This window comes from Pinus tabuliformis, chromosome X (genome assembly GCF_031772625.1).
Source record: "Pinus tabuliformis cultivar Carrire ecotype Pingquan chromosome X, CPIR1, whole genome shotgun sequence".
Taxonomy (NCBI): Eukaryota; Viridiplantae; Streptophyta; class Pinopsida; order Pinales; family Pinaceae; genus Pinus; species Pinus tabuliformis.
In genome coordinates, this window is record NC_142308.1 from 1,651,398,784 (window position 1) to 1,651,414,547 (window position 15,764).

Sequence of the window (15,764 nt, forward strand, 5' to 3'; positions counted from 1 at the left end):
TCATTATGCCAAAAGCAACAAAATAGTTTGATCCAATCAACAGTGCCAAGTCAATGTGCCAAAAACAACAATCTAGTTTGATTTATATGAGCCTATCAAAAATGCCAAATAATTAAGCTACAGGGTTTCGACCTTGTGACCAATGAACACAAGCACCTTCAACTCACCCTTTAAGATAGACCTTCACATATGATTATTATTCACGATCCATGCCCTTAGTCACGATCATGCCTTCGTATATATACAAGACAAGGGCTACATTTTAGGGACAATCTCACCCATGTGACCATGTAAAATGTTCGTGATTTAAGGGTCACTTAAACACCTGCATGCTGATGTCATCATGACATCACACTAGCCACATGGCTCATTCTGAGTGGGACACGTGTCATACAAAATCCACCTATTGGTTGACTGAAAAATCTTGTACCGACATGCACACAACACAATGACGTATTTCCATGTCATTCTCAATTAACCACATCGTCCTATTTTTCCATGTCATCACAAAAGGCCACATATCATAGCCTAATTGGGCCATCAAGGAGGGGCAGCCCCATGTTAAACTTTAGTCAATTTGACATATCATCAATAGTTTACTGAAATTTTGAAGGCTGAATGCTGACGAAGATGCCCGAACTTTAATTAAATTAAATAGTGTGCATGTCTAAATAATATCCGTTATATATTTTTCCATAGAACCATAGATTTGCCTCAAAGATGCTCATTGTTTAACAAATTTTGTGTTTTTATGCCTCATTATAGCTAGAAATTTCAAATGATCATAAATTATCATCCGGGAGGAGTTTTTTCAATTGGGGTATACCATTAGAAAGGTCTCATAGAGGACTATCCAACCAAACATCCGTAGATTCATTAGGGCATCATAATTGTGACAAAAAAATCAATAAATTTTAAACGTTTTTTTACTTCGCTTGATGAGGACATGCAAGAGATCAAGTCATCACACTGTTTCCTTTGAGATATTATTGCTTCTGTAGACATCCCCTTTGACATCAATGATGTTGGTTGTCATCAATGACAAAATTATGTGCAATAAGTTTTAATAAATTGATTTCGTATCAAAATATTTTAGAAAATTTAGATATCAAATTTATAAAATAATAAAATTCCATTAAACAATTTGAAATTTTGAATATAATTTCATTATCAAAATCACTTCAGTGCTAATTTCATTACCAAAATCACTTCAGTGCCCACGTCCTTTGTATTCAAGTAGTTTTTTTTTTGTTTCTTTTTGTGCCAACAGACACTCCCAACCTAGTATGGAAGAGATGTAATGTCCTTTATTGTCTTGTAAAATTTTTGACTTAGTCAAATTACATAAAAATAAAATTAAAAAAATGAAAAAATAAAATTACTAATAAAATTAAAAGTGAGGTAAAATAATCTGCGGGTGGAAAAAATCATGTTGGCAAGCCCTTGTGTATCCAAGTGATCAAAATTTTAATCCCCCCAGACATGTCTTGCTAGCAAAACCCAAAAAAATTTATAAATAATTTTTTTTGAAATAAAATAGTTAATTTACCATTGAGGGATCAAATCTCTTAAGGTGCAAATGGTGGATCAAATCTCTTAAAGTGCAAACCTCTTTTACTAAAAGAGAAGAATATATAAAAATAGAAGAATATACTAAAAGAGAAAAATATACTAAAAGAGAAGAATATACTAAAAGAGAAAATGAAAAGAAGAGAGGATGGAGGAGTAGACAATGACGAAGAAGCTACTTTTGGATTTCCAATCTTAGACACTAGAGCAATCTTGGGAGAAGAGGTAAAAATGAAAAATATACCACCTTCTGTTTTACCAAATTTCTATAGTATGTCTTCTGAAGGTCCTGACTCATTTTTGTTTGAATTTGATATTTTATGTTGTACCTATGGTTATATTGATGGTACACATAAGCTTAGTCTTTTTCCTACTACTTTGAAAGAATCTACATTAAAGTGGTTCATGGGATTAGGTGAACATACTATTAGCAGTTGGGAAGACATGAGGAAGATTTTTCTTAAGAAGTATCAAGCATATTGTAGGCCTAGAGATTCGAAGGAGGATATTTTTAGGATGTCTCAACAAGAAGATGAGAGTTTGGAGGAATACTTAGAACGATTTCTCTATAACTTACAAAAATCTAAACAACATTCTTTAAATCCTGATACCATTCGAACAATTTTTGTTGAAGGTATACAAGATGAATATCTTAATATTATTAATGTGATGCGAAAATGAGACATCTCATATATTCCATTTGATGAAATTGAAAAATTATGTCAAAAGTATTCAAGAGGAAGAGCTAACAGTGGACAAAGAGATGCAAATTCAAAAGTTAATAAATCAGCAATAGGAAGCATAACAAGAGCTGAATTAGGGAATTTGTTTGAGAATTTTAAAACTGATACCTTGAGAACATTAGGAACACAAGTTGATGTACTTAAGGCCAATAAAAAACAAGATGAACAAGATCAGGTACTATCAATTTTTTGTCCTAAATGTAGTAAGAAGCATCCACTAAGGGAATGTCGTTTAGATGGTATTTAGATTTGTGGACTTTGTACTGAAAATAATTCAACTAATAATTGTCCAAAGCTAAGGGAATTACATGCAAATCCAATAGAAGAAGGTAAAGGGATTGAATCTCTCTACAATTTGGCACTAAGAAAACCTTGGAAACTACGGTTTACAGGTATGTCTCAAAATTTATCTCAACAATTTACTCAACAAATTCCTCAAAATTATCAATATCCTGCTCAAACATCATGGAATTTTCCTATGCCATGGCAGGCTTGGCCTCCTCAGTGAAACCAAAACCAACCTTCACAAAGTTGGCGAGGATATGCTTATGGAGCCCAACCTTCGCAAAAAATTTATCGTCAACAACCATATCAACAACAATATCAACCTTATCCTCAACAATCATATGAACAACCATATCCTAAACAACCATTTTAGCAATTCCAGCAACCCCCTCAATCAAACCCATTAAATCCACAATAATCATTACCTGCAATAACTCAACCTTAGCAGCTTCAACTACCATCTAACCAAACACCACCCATATCAACTCAATTACCTGCCCAACCTATAGCAAATCTGAGTAACAAAGTGGAAAGACCAATTTACAATACTAAGGAAGGGACTTCATATTCAATCCTTCCTATTCAAAACATCCACTTAAGGTCTAGAAAAATCTTACAAAAAGACTCTCCTGTGATTATAGAAGAACAAGTTGAGGAGGAGAGAAATCCTGAAAAACTTAATGCAGAACATCAAATTCAGAAGAATAGAATAATAACAACTCAAACACCTCCTTTTCCGGAAAGGTTAGTAGAGAAAAAATCTTTAGTCTCTCTTCCTAAATTTGATATTTTAGATGAATTGAAAAATTCTTATGTTAAAATTCCTTTATTGCGTGCTATTAAAGATATTCCTATTTATACAAAGGCAATTAAGGAATTATGCACAAAGAAAATTGGAAAAAGAAAGAAAGATCCACCTACAATTCATGTCATTGGGAAATTAGCTAGTCTTATGTCAACAAATACTACAATTGAAAAATATGTTGATCTTAGAATACCTATGGTAACAATTTCAATCAACAATTTTTTCAATTTATAAAACTCTAATTGACTTAGGAGCTTCTATCAATGTCATGACAAGAAAAACCATGAAATGTTTGAACTTTCCAAATATCTGACCTACCACTATAATTTTGGAACTAGCTGATAGATCCAAAGTAGTGCTAGAAGGACTGCTCAAAGATATCATTGTTTCTTTATATTCTTGGGAATACCTTGTAGACTTCTTATCCTTACCACCCAAGTCAAACTTAGGAGGCCATCCCTTAATTCTTGGCAAACCATGGTTAGCCACAACTGATGCCTTTATTGGATGTAGATCAGGAAGTATGATCATATCACATGGAAATGAAAGAAAGCACATAACACTCTATCCTCCTGCTCAATCTCCTTCTTTACTATCACGTCCTGATGAACAAAAGGAAAAGATTTAGCCTATTCTAAGCATTAATAAAGCTTTTGATTTTAGAGAAGAAGATAATAAAGACTTAATAGATCTCTTCATTTCAGAACCTGATATTTCAGAGCAACTAAGAACCATCCAATATGAAGCTGCAAGTCAACTTTTAGATCAATGTTTTTAGGAAAATTTCACTGTTAATTCATTATAAACAATTTTTGAATCTATCTTTCCTGTTAACTTAATTACAAATTCTCAAAGAAAAGTAATTCAAATCAGCCTTAGAAAGAATCTTAACGTTGGTAACAATGTACAATCATCACATGAAGAACAAATAATTGCACTATTAAAGAAATTCTCAAAAGATTTTGCTTAGTATTATACAAATATGTAGGGAATTCATCCAAAAACATGTATCCACCATATTTACATAGATTAAAATATCAAACCTGTAAGACAACCACAAAGAAGAATGAACCCAATGATGAAGGAAATAGTAAAAGAAGAATTGCAGGAACTATTATAGGTAGGATTTATCTACCCCATCTCTCATATTCAATGGGTTTCTCCCTTAGTTGTGGTTCCGAAGAAAAATGGAAAATGGAGAATCTGTGTAGAATATAGGGATTTGAATAAAGCAACACTTAAGGATCATTTCCCACTACCATTCATCGATCCAATCCTAGATTCATCAACAGGGAAAAAGTTATTTTCTTTGATGTATTTAGCAGTTATAATCAAATCAAGATAGCATTAGAGGATTATGAAAAAACTACATTTACTTGTCTATGGGGTACATATGCTTACAATGTGTCACCTTTTGGATTATATAATGCACCTACTACTTTTCAAAGAGTAGTCCTGGCCATCTTTGCCGATCTTATACATGAATGTGTAGGGGCTTACATGGATGATTTCACTATTTACAGAAATATATTTGATGATTGTATAAACAATTTGGAAAGAGTTTTATAGAGATACATTGAGACAAATCTATCTCTTAGCAATGAGAAATGTTTTATGATGCTAACTGAAGGGATAGTGCTGGGACACCATATTTCATCTTCTGGAATAAAAGTGGATCCAACAAAGATACAAATCATTGTAAACCTATTACCACCAACAACTCAAAAATAAGTAAGAATTTTTCTGGGTTATGCAGGCTATTATTGGAGATTCATTGAAAATTTCAGTAAAATAGCTTTGCCATTATTTAAATTGCTTACAAAAGACATAGAATTTCAATGGAATACTTATTGTCAACATGCATTCAATAAAATCAAACACAAATTGTCCATAGCACCAATTCTCATATGACCAAATTGGTCATTACCATTTCATATATCCATTGATGCATCAGATACACTAATAGGAGCATCTCTAGGACATAAAGAAAATAAATTTAACTATGCTATATATTTCATCAACAAAAATCTAACTCCAGCCGAGTTTAATTATACAGTAACTGAAAAATAAATGCTAATTGTTCTATATGCAGTAAATAAATTCAGACATTACATAATAGGATATTAAGTGTTCATTCATATTCATCATTCAACCATAAGATATCTAATGAATAAACCAATCACTAATGGTAGAATCACTAGATGGTTGTTATTAATGTAGGAATTTAACATTACTGTTTTAGTTCGGCCAGGAAAAGACAATCAAGTGGCATATTTCCTGTCAAGAATTCATTTTCTTGGTGACATTGTTCTCGTTTCTGATAATTTTCCAGACGGACACTTATTTTCTATAATAGTCAAAACTCTATGGTTTGCTGATATAGCCAATTATTTATCATCTGAAAAATTACCTTCTCATTTTACAAACAAACATAAAAATAAAATAATTAGAGATAGTGCTAGATATAGTTGGGTTAATGGTGACCTTTTCTATACTGGACTTGATCTTTTAATTAGAAAATGCATAAGAGAAGATGAAATTCTAGATATTTTAAAGGCATGTCATAATGAACCTTGTGGTCGTCATTTTGCAAACAAAAGAACAACATACAAGGTGTTGAATCTAGGCTATTTTTGACCATCAATATTCAAATACTCAAAGCCTTATGTTAAAAAGTAGTATATGATGAAATTTCGTTGAAACCACAAGTACTTATAGAGCCATTTGAGCAATGGGCTCTTGACTTTGTGGGTCCTATCAATCCACCCTCTAATGACAATAAGTACATCCTAGTATGTACTGATTATGTAACAAAATGGGTAGAAGCAAAAGCAATGTCAAAAGCAACAAAAGATGCAGTGGTATCTTTTATTTTTGAAGAGATATTTGTAAGATTTGGGGTTCCAAGGAAGATAGTCATAGACCAAGGAGCACAGTTTACTTCTAAGCTTGTTAGAGACCTTACATAGAAATATAAAATCAAGCATAGGAAATCAACACCATATCACCCTCAGGCGAATGGACAAGTGGAATCAACAAACAAAGTCCTTGAGAACATCATGACAAAAACAATGAATATGCACAAGAAGGATTGGTCAAAGAAACTGAATGAAGCATTATGGGCTTATAGAATAACATGGAAGAATACTACTGGATTTAGCCCCTATCAACTTGTTTATGGAAAAGAAGTTCTACTACCAATTGAGTTCCAGATTCATACATACAAACTTGCAGCCAAAATGGGACTGGACCTATCAGAAGCACAACAACAAAGAATTATGTAGCTAAATCAACTGGATGAGATGTTGGCTTGAGGGGGCCTGACCCAAGTTCAGAGTTAATTAGCCAAACAAATCCCTACACTACTGGTCCTTTTCGCATCAGTCCGCGGAGCGTGGACTAAAGTCTCACCCGAAGCAGTATGGGGGGATGCTGGAACCAAGTTTCTACACCCTCGAGATGTCTGAGGGGTCGATTTAGTCCAATTGTGAATACCTTCGCGCAGGTCACTTTGCGCACTATCCTGACCTACGATACCTTCACGATCTATTATAACCGCCTTCACGTAGCCCTAACCAGGGGCTGAGATGCTTTCACGCTGCTAGGGCAACGATCTGCACTATTTCCCCAAGTTACATCGCGTATCTTACTTATCTTCTTACAATTGTTAGTTAACTTCGCGTAAACAGATACCTTATCTCACATGTACTTAATCAACACAATCATATAAGTTCCCGCACCATATAAAAAGTGAAAATGCAATTCATACCCAATATAATCGAAGCATAAAACAGTAAATGAATACACAAGAATGGTATAAAACTTCTCTTTATTAATTCTTCAATGGTTACATACTCAACCTGCCTATGCACTCAACTGTAGGGGTCCACGCACTCAACTGTAGACTACTAGGCCTCTACACACTTAGCTGCAGAGCCTTCTCCTACTCTACAACCCAAGGAATCGACTCTACACTTTAGACAAGACTCAATTCTTCATCGTTTCTTCTCTTCTTCCTCATTGATTTACAAATTAGAGCCTCACTCTATTTATACAATCCCATGGTCAGCGGACCATGGGTAGATCTCTAAATCCGACATTACATTACAAAATTAAAGGCAGACAACCCTATGACTCATGTACAAACTTCGCGCTCCGTGCCCACAAAATGTGGAGTCTTTACATCAGATTTACATCTTTTGACCAAAATCTGGGCTTTAAGCCCCAAAACTTCCCTTGGGGGATCTCGCGCCCAACAGGCCCCCAACACAAACATCGTGACTCGCCCTCGAGTCACTCTGTCGGTGTGGAGATCTTTGCACAAAGACCACCCAACTCTACCTGGACCACTGCAAGATCAACAACGCACTGAGCAGTTGCCTGCTGTACTTCCTAGATGCGTTGTTCAGAGATTACTGTAGCTGAACTGCCGCCCTGTACATGTTCATAGTCCCACGCCTCCTTTCAGCTGCCTGGAGCATTAAGACTATGTGTCTATTGGCTAGTCAGATAGCCGGGCCACCCATGTATGGCTTCAGCTGACTGCCATTTACTTTTCTTGGGAAAGGTTCTCCATTTAACTTTACCAACTGCACCACGCCACCATCCGTGATTTCCTTAATAACATACAGTCCCAACCAATGCATTCTGAGTTTTTCGGGGAATTGATCAAACTTACTATCATACACTAACACCAAATCGTTCACCTTGAACGTGCACAACTTAATATGTTGATCGTGCCAAGCATTTTTACGCTGCTTTTGTACATGTTGGTGAAATTCAGCCAAAAATCGTTCTTCCTCGAGTTCCTCCAACTGCGCGAGCCTCTCCTCCAGGGCTCTGCAGTCCGTCATACCTATGAGCGCTGCTATGCGTAGACTAGGCATGATGTATTCCATTGGCATTGCGGCTTCCACTCCATAGAGCAGTCGGGAAGGTGTCTGTCCCATCAATTTCTTGCATGTTGTCGTATAAGCCCATAATACTACGGGTATGCGTAGGTCCCAATCACTTTGCTGCACATTGCATACCTTGGTTAGCACAGTCTCCAGTACTTTGTTAAACACTTCTACTATCCTGTTATCTTGTGGGCGATACAGTGTGATTTTCTGACGATACACCTGAAACTCTTATGTCAGCGCGTTGATCGTCTCGTTCAGGAAACGTGTACCACAATCGCTCATCAAGATCTTCGGACATCCAAATCGTTTCAATACGTGTTCAAACATAAACTTTGCGGCCATCGTGGCCATGCAATATTTTACTGGCTGCGCTTCTGCCCAACGCGTTAGGTATTTTGTCACAATATAATATATCTTGTGCCTGTCTTTCCTTGCAGTTTGATAATTCCTACAAAGTCGATCGCCCACCTTTCGAAGGGCTACAACATCATTTGCAGATTCAAAGGCATCTCGTCCCTTCACGACGGCTTACCCGTTCTTTGACATACATCACATGCCTTGCAATGTGCCTTTGAATCCTGATGAAGGATCGGCCACCATAACCCTGCGCGGAGAATCTTCTACGCGATTGCTCTTTATGCATAATGACCTCCCATGGGACCCCCATAAACGTCCATAAGGATGCTTCTTTGTTCAAACTCTAGTACATATCTTCCCAGTATCTCATCATTCCCTATCTTGTATAGATGTCTCGCAATGACAGAAAAATCTGCCGCGCGCACCAGTAGTTCCTTCTTCTACTGGACAGAATAACCTTCCGGCACAGTTATAGTTGTTAGAAAGTGAATTATTTCTTCAAAATGTCCATCTGCTATGAGCATAGTGAAAATCTGTGCGTCATGTAGTCCTTCCTCCAATCTAGTAGGTTCCTCCCCTGTCTCAATGCATGACAGGTGATCAGGTCCCATGTTCAGTCACCCAGGCTTCACAACAACTTCAAAATCGTATTTTTGGAACAATAAAATCCACCTGCATATGCGCCCCCCCCAACACAAGCTTATTGACCAAGTCTTTCAATGTGGAATGGTCTGTCTGCATCTTGAAGTGTCCTCCTAACAAGTAGTGCCAATATTTTTGGAGTCCATACACCATAGCCAGTCCCTCGTGTTCAGTGGTGGAATAGTTCTTTTTTGCTTTAGACAATCTGCGACTCACAAACGCGATAGGGTGATCCAAGTCCTCTCCACCATCCTATGTTAATACTGCTCCCAACGTTATACATGATGTGTCAACATGGACATGAAACTCCTTGTCCTAGTTTGGGAAGATAAGAATCGGTGCAGTTACCATCTTTTCCTTCAATATATCTAGGCTTTTCTTGCAGTTATCATTCCAGTAGAATGTAACATCCTTCTTTAATAGTTTCTCCATCGATGTAGTGATTTGGGCATAACTTTTGATAAATTTTTTGTAGTACCCTGTATGTCCCAGCGTAGCGCGCAGTTGATTCACACTTCACGGTGCTTCTAAATTTAGAATCACCGCAATCTTCGCGGGATCTACCATTAGTCCCTGTCTGCAAACCACATGTCCCAATAGGTTCCCAAAAGGAACAAGAAACACACATTTCTTGAGGTTAAGCACGATTTGGTATCTTCGACTGGTATCCAGCATCAAGCGTATGCTCGCTACATGGCGCTTAACCAACCCAAATACAATCCAATCATCAAAATAGACCTCCAAGAACTTATGAATATATTCCTTGAATGCTGCAACAACCACGCGCGAAAAGATGGCCGACGCGTTCTTCAACCCAAACGGCATGACAATGTATTGAAAGCAACCCCACTCAGTTGAGAAGGTTGTCTTGCTCTAATCCTCCAACGCGATTCTGATCTGGTGGTACCCTGAGAACCCATCAGTGAAAGAATATGCTTCTTTCCCACCGACATTGTCCAACATCTCATTTGTGAACGGAGTTGGGAATGGATCATGCACACAAGCGTAATTCAGTTTTTTGAGATCCACGCATATTCTTATCTCGTCCTTTTGCTTCTTTTCCTGTACCACCATTGGACTTACCCAGTCGATTCTTCCACCAGCTCAATGATTCTTGCTGCAAGCATTTTGTCTAGTTCTACACGGACATTATCCTTGTATTTCGGATTTAAGCAGTAAGGCCTCTGCTTAACTGGCTTCGTGTTGGGCTTTAACGTGATCCTCATCATTCCTAAATCTTTGATGATTCCCTTTAAATCCGTAAACTTGGTTGGGAATAAGTCTTGGTACTCACGGAGTAACTCAGCGACCTTATCCACCGTTGTGTCATCCCAGTAGTCGTCGAGCTTTGCAAACTTAGGTTCGGCCTCGGTACCAATGTTCACCTGCTTTGTTCTTATCGGCACGGTTATGTCAGGGTTCTCAATCTGAGGTCCTTGAACCTCGCGATGGCCTTCTGTCTCTAGAATGTTAAGATTCCTCAGATCCTTATCCTTCTCTTCAGTAGTTACATTATAACATTCTAGTGTGCAACTTAGATGAGTAGCCCATTCAGGCTGACTTAGAGCTAAAGGCTCCTGCGGTATCCTAAAGATGGCTGCTTTTATCTCTTGTAACGCTTCATCAATACTGTCCCCCCATCCATCCTCAAAACTGAAGGTCAGCATGAACCCTTCGCGCAGGACATCCCATTCACTTGTCACATGGTGGAGCTCCATCTCTATATACCAATTCATGGGTATAATGTCTAGGGTATGACAGAACAGGTGCACCCACTCAGGTTGTGGTTTTTCTCCATAGACCTTCGTCCACTTGGTCATATGTGTGTGTGGATCATCCTGTCCATCATACTTGTCTGTTAGCCACATCTTAGGCTTCCCAAAATGCGTGCGCATCATCCTTCTACATTTGCGGCAGTCATTAAAGATCCCTTTGTGCGTACCCCACCACCTTGTGGTCGTAACACGCAGTACCCAATTCAAGGCCTGGAAACATTGCTTTTCCAACACCTCCCTTTCAAACTTATCTAGGAAAGTATCTACCTCACTTAACCTATCATAAGTAGGCAGATCCATTACTTCTGTCGATACGCAATGCAACGATCTTGTCATCATATTACAGTTCAGCGTGGTTACCTCATGTAACCGGTTCTGCCATCGCTCTATCTCCTCATCAGAATCCAACGTACAGGAGATTTCGCGCTCCCATGAGATCCATTCGTCCGCGGTGGGATTTACCCAATCTTGCTCTTGCACGGTTATTTTGTAGATGCAGTCTAAATCATCATCAATTTCATAGTCGCGCACCAGCTCTGTATAGCGCGATCCTTCAACAAGGTCCAAGGGTATAACTACACGTAGAGACTTCTTCTCAAAAATCATCTTGCACTTCTTCAGATTAATCACCCCGTTCATGTCAGTGGCCCTATTAATTCCTAAGAGCACGTGATAGGGATTGCTGTCATCAACAATCTCTGTTACTTCAAATTCTGCTAGCGCGCTCGCTCCCTCAATATCCACAGTGAGTCCCTGCAATCGCCCCATGGGTATTATTTTCTGCTGGCTCGCCATTCACAGCTGAATAGGATACCATTGCAGCGTAGGCATTCCCATGCACTCCCATGTCTGCTTCGGCAGGATGTTCGCATACGATCCTAGATCTAGAATTACTTGGTCTGTCTCATATTCTACAATTTGCACGGTTAACCTCATTTCTCTCCCCGTCCTCATCTTATTATTTCCAATCTTCTGGACTATGTGCAGTTCTCCTGGCGCATTCCTAGCGCATCTGTTAATGAGTTCCTGCAATCCCTTTACAACTTTACTATCAGGTAGTAGCTTCATGCATGTTTTCAGGAACGCTGTGATCATAGATGGGTCCATCTCTGGCTTCGGTTTATCCTTGCTTCATGAAGTGGAGGCATTACCGAAGCTCTTCTTAAATTCCATGAAGGTTTCTCGAGTGCGCTCCAAATCAAACTCCACTTCTTTCGCCATAGCTTTGCGAACCCAAGTACTATCTTCGGGCTGTTTGCCCTTGTCATCTCCCATCGTGATTCCACTTCGGAGAATAATGTTCACATTTGGATCTTCCTCGCGTAGCTCAGGCCTCATCATGTGCAGGTTTTGAGTCGGGGGAGGTGGTAGTGCTCCCTTGTCGCATATCCTAGCTATCAACGTAGGACAATCTTCTATCTTATGATTAAACAAGGTACAGTACAAACACGATGGATGTGTTGGGTTCGTAAAATCACATGAATAATTTCCCGACCCTCCGCAATTGTAGCATATCAGCTGTCCACGACCTCTTCCAGGTCCTCCTCGGCCTTAGCCTCGTCCACGCCCCTGAAATCCGGTTCGCGCCACTCCTGCATTCGAGTCTGGGGGTCGCGTTTTGGCCTGAAATCTATAGGTGGGAGTTCTATCCATCATCAACTCATAACTCCTACAAGTGCGCTCATCGTGTCCCACCGAACTACAAAAGTTATAGAACAATTGCTGCAAATTCTACGTATACTTATGTAACAAATGGCAATTGTCTGTAGCATGCTTTCCACCGATTTGACAAATCGTGCAGCACAAAGCAAGTGCCACACTCGGTCCTGCTTTTGCTTCCGGCTTTAATGAAATTGGTCCTCCACCCGCGAGGTAATTCACGAACACTAGGTAGTGGTCCTTATCATGACCCTGACCCTTGCATTTTATGCACCACACTTCTTCACGCATCTCTAGTCGAGCTGTTCTATCCTGTTTCAAACTTTGCATCTCCAGGCATAAGTTTTTCAACTACACGTGAATCTGCTAAACTCCCAAGTTAAGATCCTACATTGGGGTCTTATGAAGCCTCATCACAATCTCTAGAGCCTCTGCCTGAGTCGTTAACTTCTGCTGCGACAACGCGCTCCTCAGATGTGGCGTTAGCGACGCTACAAACCATTCGCGATGCTGTCCATCTGTCAGTTTCATATTAGCTTCACGAATCGTGCACTTCAGCCTCTGATCCAGCTCCCAAGGAGTCTTGCCTGGTAGCATTGTGATCTCTTTGAATCCAATGATCGATTTCACCTCTGACTTCGGCTTGCTAAATTCCTTATTTAGCGCAATTTGGATATCCGTGATTCTGACACTCAGATTGTCATTGGAATGCTTAATAGACCAGGTCAGCGCGTAGTCCTGCAGGGTGCTAACTAATGTCACTTTCTTTATATTGTCATCTGTAACTCCCTGCGTTTCCGATACAGCTTGTATGACGAACTAGAATTGGTCTGGATCTTCATTTCCCACTCCCTTGAACACAGGCAACTTTATCGTGCTTCCCATATTGACTCGCGGTGGTGGCGGAGGTGGTACAGGTGAAGATGGAGGTGATGGTGGTGAAGCTGGTGGCAGTGTGGGTGGGGGTGGTATGCGTGGAATCCTTTGCCTTATCAAATGGATAACACTTTACGGAGAGACCTTCGCGAGCTCTTCCTCGTCCCCTCACGGAGGTGAAATCAAAGGGCTATTCTTTGGTCCCTTACTTCCTTTGTTTCTGTAGGTTTTTCCACTTCGCGTAGCTCCGAACATCAAGGTAATTACATAACCCTCTTTTCACACAATAGAAATTTAATATAAGTATTTAGAGACTTTATGTACTTATCTCGCGGTATTTTGAGAAAGCATTGCTCTGCCTCACTATAACTGACAGAAGTGTCTACGGTGAACTCAGTAATGAATCCTCCTATAATCCAATCGAGCCATTGATCAACAATGCGCGCGATCTTATCCTTCGATGCTTCTAATCTGCGCACCAACTCTGGGGTCCTCACAATAGGACCATCGAGTTTCCACCTTCCTTGGCTATCTGCTAGCTTCGCGATTCACTCATACAACTCAGTAGGGAAAGATGTGAAGAAGATTTTGTGGATATCTATGTACAGGTAGCAGTCTAACCACTCTTATTTTGTCAGCGGCGGATTCCTATTCTCCTGTGCCGCGAACTCGTGAATTCTCCTGTCCAACCAAACTTCAATTTCCTTCTTAGTTGGATTCCAATGATACAACATCAAACATCTCTATGTAGATTCTGGTCCGGACAACGGATACATTTGTTGGCTTGAGGGGGCTTGACCCAGGTTCAGAGTTAATGAGCCAAAAAAATCCCTACAATACTGGCCCTTTCGGCATCAGTCCACAGAGTGTGGACTGAATTCTCACCCAAAGCAGTATGGGGGGATGTTGGAACCAAATTTCTGCACCCTAGAGATGTCTGAGGGGTCGATTTAGTCCAACTGTGAATACCTTCGCGCAGGTCGCTTCGCGCACTGTCTTGACATGCGAGACCTTCACGATCTATTATAATTTCCTTCGCGCAACTCTTGGGCATGGGATCCCGTACAACATGTTTTTGGGGCTTAGAGCCCAAGTTTTTGTCAATTAGGTTGTAATACTCCATGAATTACGGGCATGGAGCGCGAAGTCTAGGATGAGTGTTATAGACATTTTTGGGCACTGCAACCCCAAGCATAAATGTCCATAAACCAAGGGCTCCTAAGTCCCTAAAGGTGTTGTTCCAACCCCTAGAAGAACAAGGTCAACTAATTACAACATCTCCCAGAAGTTCTCCATGAAAAACTACTCAGAACTGGTCAAAACTGGACCATTTGACCTGCTCCATAGGCAAGGTGCGTTGCATCCCACCTAAATACACACAGTAGGTGCGATGCATGTCAAAAATCCCTTCTATGGTGTGCAATGGGCGAGAAGGGACAAATGGCAGGGTCAATCCGCAAGGTGGAGAAGCATGGAATCTTCCAGAAACTTCTCCTGTGACACTTGCCTCTCTGAATTCGACCAGGGATGAGTAAGAGATCATCAATCTCCAAGTGGAATCAAGAACTATCAGAGGGAAGACACTAATCAAATATGAAAAGCTGACTCACCTCCCTTGCAGACATCTATATATGGATCCCTCATCCCAGAGATCCGGAGGCTGGAATTTTGTATCTTGTAAGGAAGTGCTGCTGGTTTCTTAGTGCAATATCATAGTGTTGGGTGATCTAAGCTTGTCATGAGGTGAAGAAGGGCTTCTTGCTGAGAGGATGATGCTAGGTCAGAACAATTGGTTGTAATTCTCTTGGCTCTTTCTTGATTATCAATAAAGCTATTCAAGTTTTCCTCCACATATTTGTATGATTAATGTTTTATGCATTTGTGTGGTCAATGTACATCTGATCCTATATTGTTTATGATAATAGATCTATGTTCTTGGATAGTATTATGCTACTTTGACTCTACATGTACCCTGTGAAGCTGGGTGGACAAGGAAGCGAGTAACAAAAGATCTATCAGAAGGGAGAGGAATCGAACAAGGAACCAAGCGCAAGACAGACGTTGGTCTCCTTTATTCTTCTCTCATCTATCTCTCATAAAGGAAAACGAAAATAGTTTTAGTTTGTTTGTTTCTAAGGTAGCTACCAGCCTT